The sequence below is a fragment of the Daphnia pulicaria genome, chromosome 1, assembly GCF_021234035.1.
Source record: "Daphnia pulicaria isolate SC F1-1A chromosome 1, SC_F0-13Bv2, whole genome shotgun sequence".
Taxonomy (NCBI): Eukaryota; Metazoa; Arthropoda; class Branchiopoda; order Diplostraca; family Daphniidae; genus Daphnia; species Daphnia pulicaria.
The window spans coordinates 880,783-890,007 of NC_060913.1; the positions used below are offsets into that span (position 1 = coordinate 880,783).

General features: G+C 35.0%; 1 long non-coding RNA gene across 1 annotated transcript; it reads right to left on the bottom strand.

Annotated features, from left to right (window-relative positions):
* Positions 1–4,626: 4,626 nt before the first annotated feature.
* On the bottom strand, positions 4,627–5,619 carry LOC124327937. The gene is made up of 3 exons (XR_006916234.1): positions 5,445–5,619; positions 5,011–5,329; positions 4,627–4,946 (listed from the first exon to the last, which is right to left on the bottom strand). It is a non-coding gene; the product is annotated as an uncharacterized LOC124327937 (long non-coding RNA).
* Positions 5,620–9,225: the final 3,606 nt, after the last annotated feature.

Here is a 9,225-nt window from a genome sequence, read left to right on the forward strand (position 1 = left end):
ATTTTTACAAGTCGTGAAGTGTTTTCACGAAAAAGTCAAACCTGGATGAGCGTGAAAGCATTTGGGGGTCCGACAATTCTTCAAGAATCAGTAATCTGCTGTTTTCGAACACTTCCACACCACCGTCTGAACCGACCAAATCTGAACCAAATTTCGACACACTTTTGAGATACAGGTAACAGGGACGGCCATGATTGGCTTGACTGGAGATTCTGTGAATGGAGAGAAGCGCCTGAATTCTGAATCGCGCAACAAAAGAATTATACGGGTTTTGGCCTTTCTCGTCGGTGGCGGTTACTTCATCTCCGAGTCTCAGGATTAGCCTAATAGACCTTAATTTCACTTTGAAATTGGTGATCGCCGCGTGAAGAACAGTGATCGTTCTTTCTTGAAACAAATTTGAGTAATTCTCCTCCAGCTGCTCCCTTTCTTGGTTGCTCAACCGATGAGAAACGGAATCCAAAACATACAGGAAATGATAAATCAGTTCCACCAAATGGAAGGTTGACCTGAAGCACCGAATTTGACTGAAGACATCATCGATGGATTTGCGAAAAAATTGGCAACTCTCCCGATAAATTGAGTGGGCGCTAGGAGATTTTCATATGAATTAAGTTCTTGAGAGCTGTAAAGGTGACTTATAAGGAAGGTTTGACATACTGTTCAGTGTGTATTCATGAATACATCGAAGGAATACCAACGAAGCAGTTTCGGATCAAATCCAGAAATGTTTCTTAGATCAGCAAGTAACTGCTTATGAAGATCTCACAATCGTTTACACTGTCCAAACGTAAAACAATTTCAATACACTTTAAAAATAGAGCGAATTGGGTTGGCCGTTTCTTTTTAAGACAAGAAGAGACTGAAATTTTAATCGTTCCACGAAATGATTGTAAACATAATCTCCCGGTCGTAGCCGTTGCATTATTTCCAATTCTTCTCTTGAAATATCCTCAACACTATGTCCAAACACCACAACAGAGGCCACAGATGGAACTGACACACGTCAGCTGTCTTGGGCAGAAGAGGTTCACTAGCAGGAGGGGAATATTGAAGAGTCATGGCTTCTCTGCAGCATTTCAGTCCATGCAATGAAGAAGGTTTATTAAATATTAGAAGCTCACCAATCAATTCTAAAGCAATAATTTTGTTCTGTCGAGTGAAAGAGGTGAACCTGGTGAAAACTTTCACAATGAACTACAAAAAGAGGCTCATTATTTGAAGGATATACAAAAAAATAATTTCCCGAATAAAAGGTCACCGTTATTACTTCGATCCATTATGAGAAACACCCCCTTCCTATGCTTGGTCTTAAGCAAAAGTTCCGTTGTTCTCTTTTAACCCAATTTTATCCTGAAAATTGTTATCATTTACTCTGGGTTAAACTAGTCCTGTTAATTGTCACGATATGGTTGGCAATTTTCATTGTAATGCTTGGTAATCTAACGTTCAGAAAAACTGAGCGAATAACGTACCCGTAACTTAATAATCTTAATGTATGAAATTTTTGCAATGTTACAAATTTATACCAACTAATGCAGTCCTTTTGACTTTCAGAATTGCTGATTTGTCAGTGTTGAATCCTGTGAGACGGCATGTCGCAAACTCTTTCCTAGTTAGGCAGGAGTTCGTAATTCTTAATGTTGGCTTTTTGAAGTCTTCTTTGCCCTCTTCCAGTTAAACATTACTTCGTCTAGGATGTAGTGCATCAATTACTGTATTCAATATATGCAAGAGTTCCTCTGTACAAGTCTTCTTCAATATCAATATATTGCCTATGTACTACGTCATCAACGAGTTTCCAAGAAAGAATTACTTAATTCTCGGTGGGCTTTGGAATGGGAAGAAGAAGCCAGAAATGATTTATTTCTTTAGGAGCACTAATAAAGATTTTGTAAAGCTATCTATAGAAGGTTTTGAGTAGTATCCACACGGGGAAAAATATCTTCCAAGGTTTTGTACTAAGGGCCTGTGTAGATGCAGTATAGCAAGGTGCATTATGCAAAAATGTATGCAATTAATGGAGTTTTTGGCTGTTCATGGGGCCATACACATCGCAAATGATTACCTTATCAGGTATAGAGTGATTTGCATGTCTGTTTACTTTGCTGGAATAAATGTCCAAACAAGATAAAATAGAGATAAGTCAGCTCAATGCTAAAAAAACGGATAGTTATGAAAACATCTACTCGAACTTTGCCCTTAAAGGTATGTCATTAAGAATAGTTCCAAGCTCTGTGCCAGCCAACACTTAGTTATTGTATGTTTCTCTTTAACAAAATAATAGGTAAAATGTTGCTTCCAAAAGCAAACCAATTTTTATTTAGCAGGATTTTAAGTGTTAAAAGTATGTGTTACAGTTATAGGGAAATTGTAAGAATAAAATAAATAAATGAAATGTTTGAGCCCAACACAGCTTTCACGAGTTTTCTCCCAACCGTTATCCTGATTTTTTATTGGCAGCTAAAAAACCTCTCTAGAAACTCGATTGAAATTGTGTTAAAATACATTTTTCAGATCATTATGGTCGGGTTGGTGTACAAAATAGGCATTTGTACAAAATAGGCATCTTGGACAACAATTTTAAATACCAAGTTGGCGTGCTCTAAAAGATATTGTTCACAGTCAAAACCTTTCTTCTTATTGTGCTAAAAAAGTGAGAAAAATAAGTATTAAGAAGTGTATTATAAGAAAGGAACAAAAAGCAGTACCTGGAACGAAATATAAATTCAATGTACACAGTTATGAGACAAGGAATGCAATAGCTGGTAAGGATTTGAGAGATTTACGGATATTTCCGACAAAAAAGTAATAAGTTACTTGTCTATTTAATGATGGAAGTAAGATATCCCTAAAAAAATAATTGTTTTCTTGTCATTTCGATAGTTCTTGCTGCTTTCTTTGTAGCTTTACTTGTTTTTTTTTGAATAAATTTAGACGCTAAAAATTGTAAGTATTAAAGTTGTACTTTATTGTTGTTGTTCAAGTTTTAATTCGTCATTCATATATTTTTAGGAAAAAGTTGTTGTCCACATATTTAGAAAATCATATAGATAATAAATAAGTGTCAGTTACATCAATTTTCTATGCGTGTTGCGTATCCAGAATCCTCCTGTATAAAAAAACAGCTTAAATTTGATAATTCCAGTAACAGTTTAAAGGGATTTAACTAGAATATTTCCAGTTGAACTTTGCACTCAAACACTAGAAACTTGACCTATTATGCGTAGTAATTGCGTAGTGTTTGCGTAGTGATCAATCTGAATTGAGGAAGCCACGTAAAAGTACATTCTTTTTGCCAAAATGTCATTACCAACCCTTTCCTTTCATATGGATTAGCAACATGTGATTTGCTGGGTAAGTTACTCTACTAAAAAGTCTATTCAACATTTAAAAAAAATGTTTGTTTAAAATACATGGTCATCCTTATTATGAAATTGAAGCAGCTGACGAAAAAGATTACCAGGCTGATCATCAAGAGGAGAAGTGAATGACTGACCATCGCATTCATAAGTTTTCTCAATAAGTAAAAAAATGCAAAAACGTTTTGTTTTTCCATGAAGAGCTTACAAAATAAACTTATTAACCTCAGTAGAATTATTTGTTCTTGCAAAAAGTTTCAACAAAGCTTTAACAAATTTCTAATAATTCTAGTTTTGTCTTTTACATGTTGAGTTCTTCTCAACATACATGCTGAGGCTATGGGTATAGTCGGATTCCTCTATACCCCTGATGAGACTTGAAGGGGAATTCAATCTGTGAATTCTTTAATCGACCTTACGAAACAATCAACTTGAGTGTATTGCAGTTTGCAGATGACTTCACAAATTCGCAATTTGCCTAAAAATGAGAGAATTAGATTTCATAAAATGTAACAAGGGAACTGCTTTGCTGAGTATTCAAAAATGAAAAGACGTGTGTAAAGAGCATTATTGACAAGATATAGACCACTGGTTAGTTCTTAGTTTTCTCATTCTTTTAGCCCTATCCCTATACTGACCCAGGGTTTCTGTAATCCGGGCCTTTAGGGCCTCTAGCGAATAAAGTATTGCAGGGTAACAAAACAAAATCGAGTGAGGGCTGTTGCAAATAAGTATTGTTTATTTGTAACCTGGTCGCTTCTCGGAAGGCTAGAGCCCCCTACTTCCGTTCCAGGGGAATCCGTTATCTAATTTTTAGGCTTTTTAGGGATCGGAATTGTGGAATTATAACTCAAAGTACTACTGAGCTGAGAGAGCAGAAGGCTCTGATTTCAAAATTTTAATTTGGGATAACGGATACCCCCAAAACATTAGCTTTAACCAGCCGAGAAGAGACCAGAAATGAGGCTCTGATATTTTTTTCGTTCTTTCTTACTAAATTTTTGGTTGACATGAATTTGAAAGTCCAAAGTAATTTGTGTATGTGAAGGTGTGGGTTTCCTGTTCATGAACATTGTTCATGAACAGAGAGTGTACATTTTTCATCCTACTTCCGCCCTCAGTGCGTGAATAGTTCACGAACAAAAGTGAACAAAAGACCTTCCCAGTGCGTGAACTGGGTCTATTTTGTTCATTGGTAGGGAATAAAATCTGTACTATTATTTGCTGCTGGTCGTTTTAATTTTTTAATAAATAATCCGTAAAGTGCACTTAACTTGATTATATTGTCCATTAGAACACATGACATATTAGTTAACAAATGACATACAAGATAACAACAAGTCAGAATTGAACACAACAGTTGCGTATTGAGATAACAATTACTTTGTTGACGAAGGGGAATTCAACATGTTTATAATGACAAGTAACCTGTCGTTGTCGATTGATTTACATATTACAAACAAATTTAGTTTACTGTAAATGCTACTTTTATGTGAATGAAAAAGACTGTTCTCGCCTAAGATGTCATCTATACACGCTGAGTGGGATGATACTCTGTAAATGGGTGATGAAGAGCAATGGATTCTAATGATAAAAATATAGAAGATAAACGAAACTGTATTATCTCTTAATATATAATTTAACTTACCTTCGTCGCCATTGGAAAAAGGAGAGGAGTCAAGTAAACTGGGTTCTGTGGTTTATTTGTTGTTGTAGTTCATTTTCTAAGTTATTAGATGATCTTTTTTGTTTCAAAATCACTGGAGAAATTGGATTAATGGCTCTTGAATTCTCGTTGTATGATGAAGAATGTGTTCTTTTGCTATTTCCAAGGAGAAAAGAACTGGGAAGTTATATTACAGGTTTTCTCGCCAACCTCTTCTTCCTTGTTTCATGAGTTGTCTTCAAGCCGTGAGATTCATTTTCAGCTGCACGTTGATCCATTTCTTTTGCCTGATTCCAGTCACCTAAAGTGAAATAATTGAAATGTAGTTATTTTAAAAATCAGATAAACACACAGTGTAAGCAAAGGAATATAACATCATATCGTTAATGCAAAATGTCACTCATGAGTGAACTTACCAAAGACTCTAAGCCTCCTGTATTGATACTTTGTCCAGGTAACTTCTGGTATTACATGATCCGTGATGCTCTTCATCCTTTTTTGTCCCTTCAAGTGGGACGGATACTAGAACATCCTAAGCAATGGCCACTGAGACTATTGAAAGTTCTGTTCTGTCTTCCACAAACAAATCTGCTAATACAGTCGTGGCTGAAAGTTTGTATACCTTGTGCTCAAATATACGCCTTTTTACTCTGTATTGGCGGGTAGTGTGAGCCTATCACAAGAGAAAGGGGTTTTTATTTGTGCGCATTTTTCCTTGTTAACCCAAACCCCTCTACCCCCCTCTTTTCTTAACTCTTCCCTTTAACATCACTAAATATTTTACCGCGAAACGGGAGACGGTTAAGCAACCCTTTTACGGAACGCAAAATGAAATTTAGCAGAGGGATTAGCAAGAGTTCTAGAATTAAACGGTGGTGTGACAGAATAGTGGCAATTAATAGAATTTGTCTATCAGCCTTTTTCTCTATTCATTTAGCGTCAGGTAAAAGGGTTGCTTAACCGTCTGCCGCATCGCGGTAAAATAATAATATATAAAAGAAATTTGAAGTTTATCATAATATAAACTTAGGCTAAGGTTTATACTATGATAAACTTCAAATTTCTTGACTGAAAACAAAATATGTTGTAATTGATTACATAAGTAACAAGTGTTCTCACCTTTTATGTGCGAAATATTGCGAAAAAATCAGTTTTTAGATAACATTCACGAGAAGTCGAGAACTTTCCAATCCGCCATTTGTCTTTCTTTCTGCTTCTGCTTTTCCTATTCCGTACAAGCTAAAAGACAACAACGTAGCCAGATGACAAAATTTTTCTTTAAAAAAATAAGTTCTGCAACCATAAATAATTAGTTCGTTAATTAACAAGCGATCCACGATTCAAGTAGACCGAAATCCCGGAGCGGCTTTCCAGATCTAAATCCGGAAACGCCCTTAAAAATATATAAAAAATATAGTCATGTTCGTCTCTGCACGCCGGATTTACCTGCGTTTGCAGAATGACGAAATTCCCGCCCGTTTACGAGATATTAAGCGTTAAAGTTTGTTTTTTTCAATTTTGTCAGAAAGTGGGGGGGACTTTTACATAATCAACGAGCTTCCAAGAAATGTGCGTGAGAATTACCTAATTCTTGGTGGCTTTGGTATTGGAAGAAGAAGCCAAAAAGGAATTCTTTCTTTAGAAGAATTATAAAAGAGATCGTAAAGCTATCTACATAAGTTTGTGAGTGGTATCGACGCGGGAAAAAATTTCTTCCAAGGTTTTTGTACTAAGGACCTGTGCAGATGCAGTAAACTGTGCATGATGCTAAACTTTATTTAATTTAATGGAGCTTTTAGATGTTCATGGTGCCATACACAGTGAACAATTGCATTCTCAGTTATAGAATGATTTTGCATTTCTGTTTGCTTTGTTTGAATGAACGTCCAAACCAGAGAAAAAAGAGATAGTAAACCCATGATGCTAAATTGAAAAAAAAACGAATTGTTGTGAAAACATCTGCTCGAACATTGCCCTATTTAGAGTTTAGATTATGCTGTCGTTAAGGATAGTTCCAAACTCTTGTGAGCCAAACAATTTGATAGTTATTGTATGTTTTCCTTTCTAAAAAGAGGCAATATGTTGCTTAGAAAGCTAAACCAATTTTTATTTAGCACGATTGCAAGTGCTAAAAGTATGGGTTAAAGTGATAGAGAAATGTAAGAATAAAATAAATAAGTGAAATGTTTTAGCCCAACATAGCTTTCATAAGTTTACTTAACTACCAACCGTTATACTGGTTTTTGATGGGTAGCTGAAAATTCCCTCTAGAAGCTTGATGGAAATTGTTTTGAAATACATTTTACAGTTAATTGTGGTGAATCAATCATCACCCCCAACCTCAATAATCTCTTCGCATACCTGTCTAACAAAGTGAAAAAAGTTACCTGATGTACATGAATCCTACGTTACAATCCTGTATTGACGACTGTAAATATCCAGGTGCAATGGAGCTGTCACATATCTGCCAAGTCAAATAAATTGTGCTTCAACGTTGATAAGTACAGTGTGTTTCGTTTTACAGGACTAGAACTCAATAGCTTAGATATGTAACTTATAAGAGAATTATTAGACCAAAAATAACTCAGTTGGACGGTTTGTTAGTAATAGTAGAATTAATAATTGTAATGATTGTAGTAAACAAGAAATAAATATGGCAGGAATATTTCTTCTTAATCTAAGACACATTTTGTCACTTTGTTTTGCAATTCAGTTTTTTTACAGAAATTCGTTTTGCACCATGCCTAACACTCTTCACTTAGCAGTAGCTATGCATACAGACGCATGAGAATCGATACAAGGGCACAAAAAGATTCTTGACTTTTTTTTTAGAAAACAAGATATTTTCCCCCGTGTACTCTATACTACTTATATACAGAGAAACTCTTGAATATATTGAATACAGGAATTGATGTCCTACATCCTCGACAAACAATGTTTTTCTGGAAGAAGGCAAAGCAGACTTAAAAAAGTTTACTACAGAAATCACGAACTCCTGCCTAACTATAGGAAAGAGTTTACGACATGAAGTCTCAAAGGATTCATCACTGCCAAACCAGCATTCTCAAAGTAAAAAAACTGCCTTAGTTGGTTTAAATATGTAAAATTTCAAAAATTTCACAAGTACATTAATATTTTTAATTTCCGGGTACGTTCGCTCAGTTTTCCTGAACGCTAAATTACCAAACATTAAAATGAAAATGGAAAGCCATATCCGAGAGAAACAGGACTCGTTTAACGCATAAAGAGTAAACAATTTTCAGGAAAAAACATGGTAAGTAGAGGAGAATGGAATTATCGCTTAACTTATATCAGCCATTTTTGCGTTGTCTTTAAGTGAGTTGATGGTCAAACTGTAAATCTATTCAAAATGAATGTAAAGGAACCGTGGATTTGTTTGAAGTAACTTATAAATATCAATTAATAATTTTTTTTTCTAAATGTGGCATAAAAAATTACGTCAAAACAAAATTTGTAGGCTACCTTTTTCTTAGACGTGGCAAGTTAAGCTCGTGCATGCTTAATTAGCTTAATTCAAAATACAGCGATGAAGAGGCAGTTGAATAAGGAGAAAAAGAAGTTGAAGAAGGACAAGGTGGAGAAAGAGAAGAAGAAAAATATCACTGAAGAAGAAATCAACATCCTGGCAGAATCCTTGGAAGATAAATGCAATTCAGGTTAGTTTTTTTAGTAACGGTAATTCGACTATTTTTTTTCTACAGATGATGAGGATACAATTAAGAAAACTGTAAGAAAAAGGTTTTGGTTTTTGTACGCAACAATATTTTGGACTCGACAATTTAAATTCACAAAATTCATTTCTTCTTTTTGTGTATTTAACTTAGTCTTTTCATTCAACAACATTACAGATCCAAAAAAGTCAAAACTTGTCTTATGATTTTTGTCTTTGTTATAAAGTGTAATAATCCAAATAGGTCAGATATATTTATTATACATCAACGGATTAGGCAAAGGAAACCGGAAGAGCAAGAACAAGTTTCGAGCTCTTCCACCTGTCTTTTGTCCATTCCTTTACACCAACATCCCGGATGCGTTGCCACCATTATTTGAGACGTCAGTGAAGTCGTAGTATTGAGAGAGTCATTGAATTTTTATCCAACATTTTCACATTAAACGTTTGCATTTTCTTTAGAAACTGATATATGCTACCTTCTCTGTCAACGATGTCTATGAAAA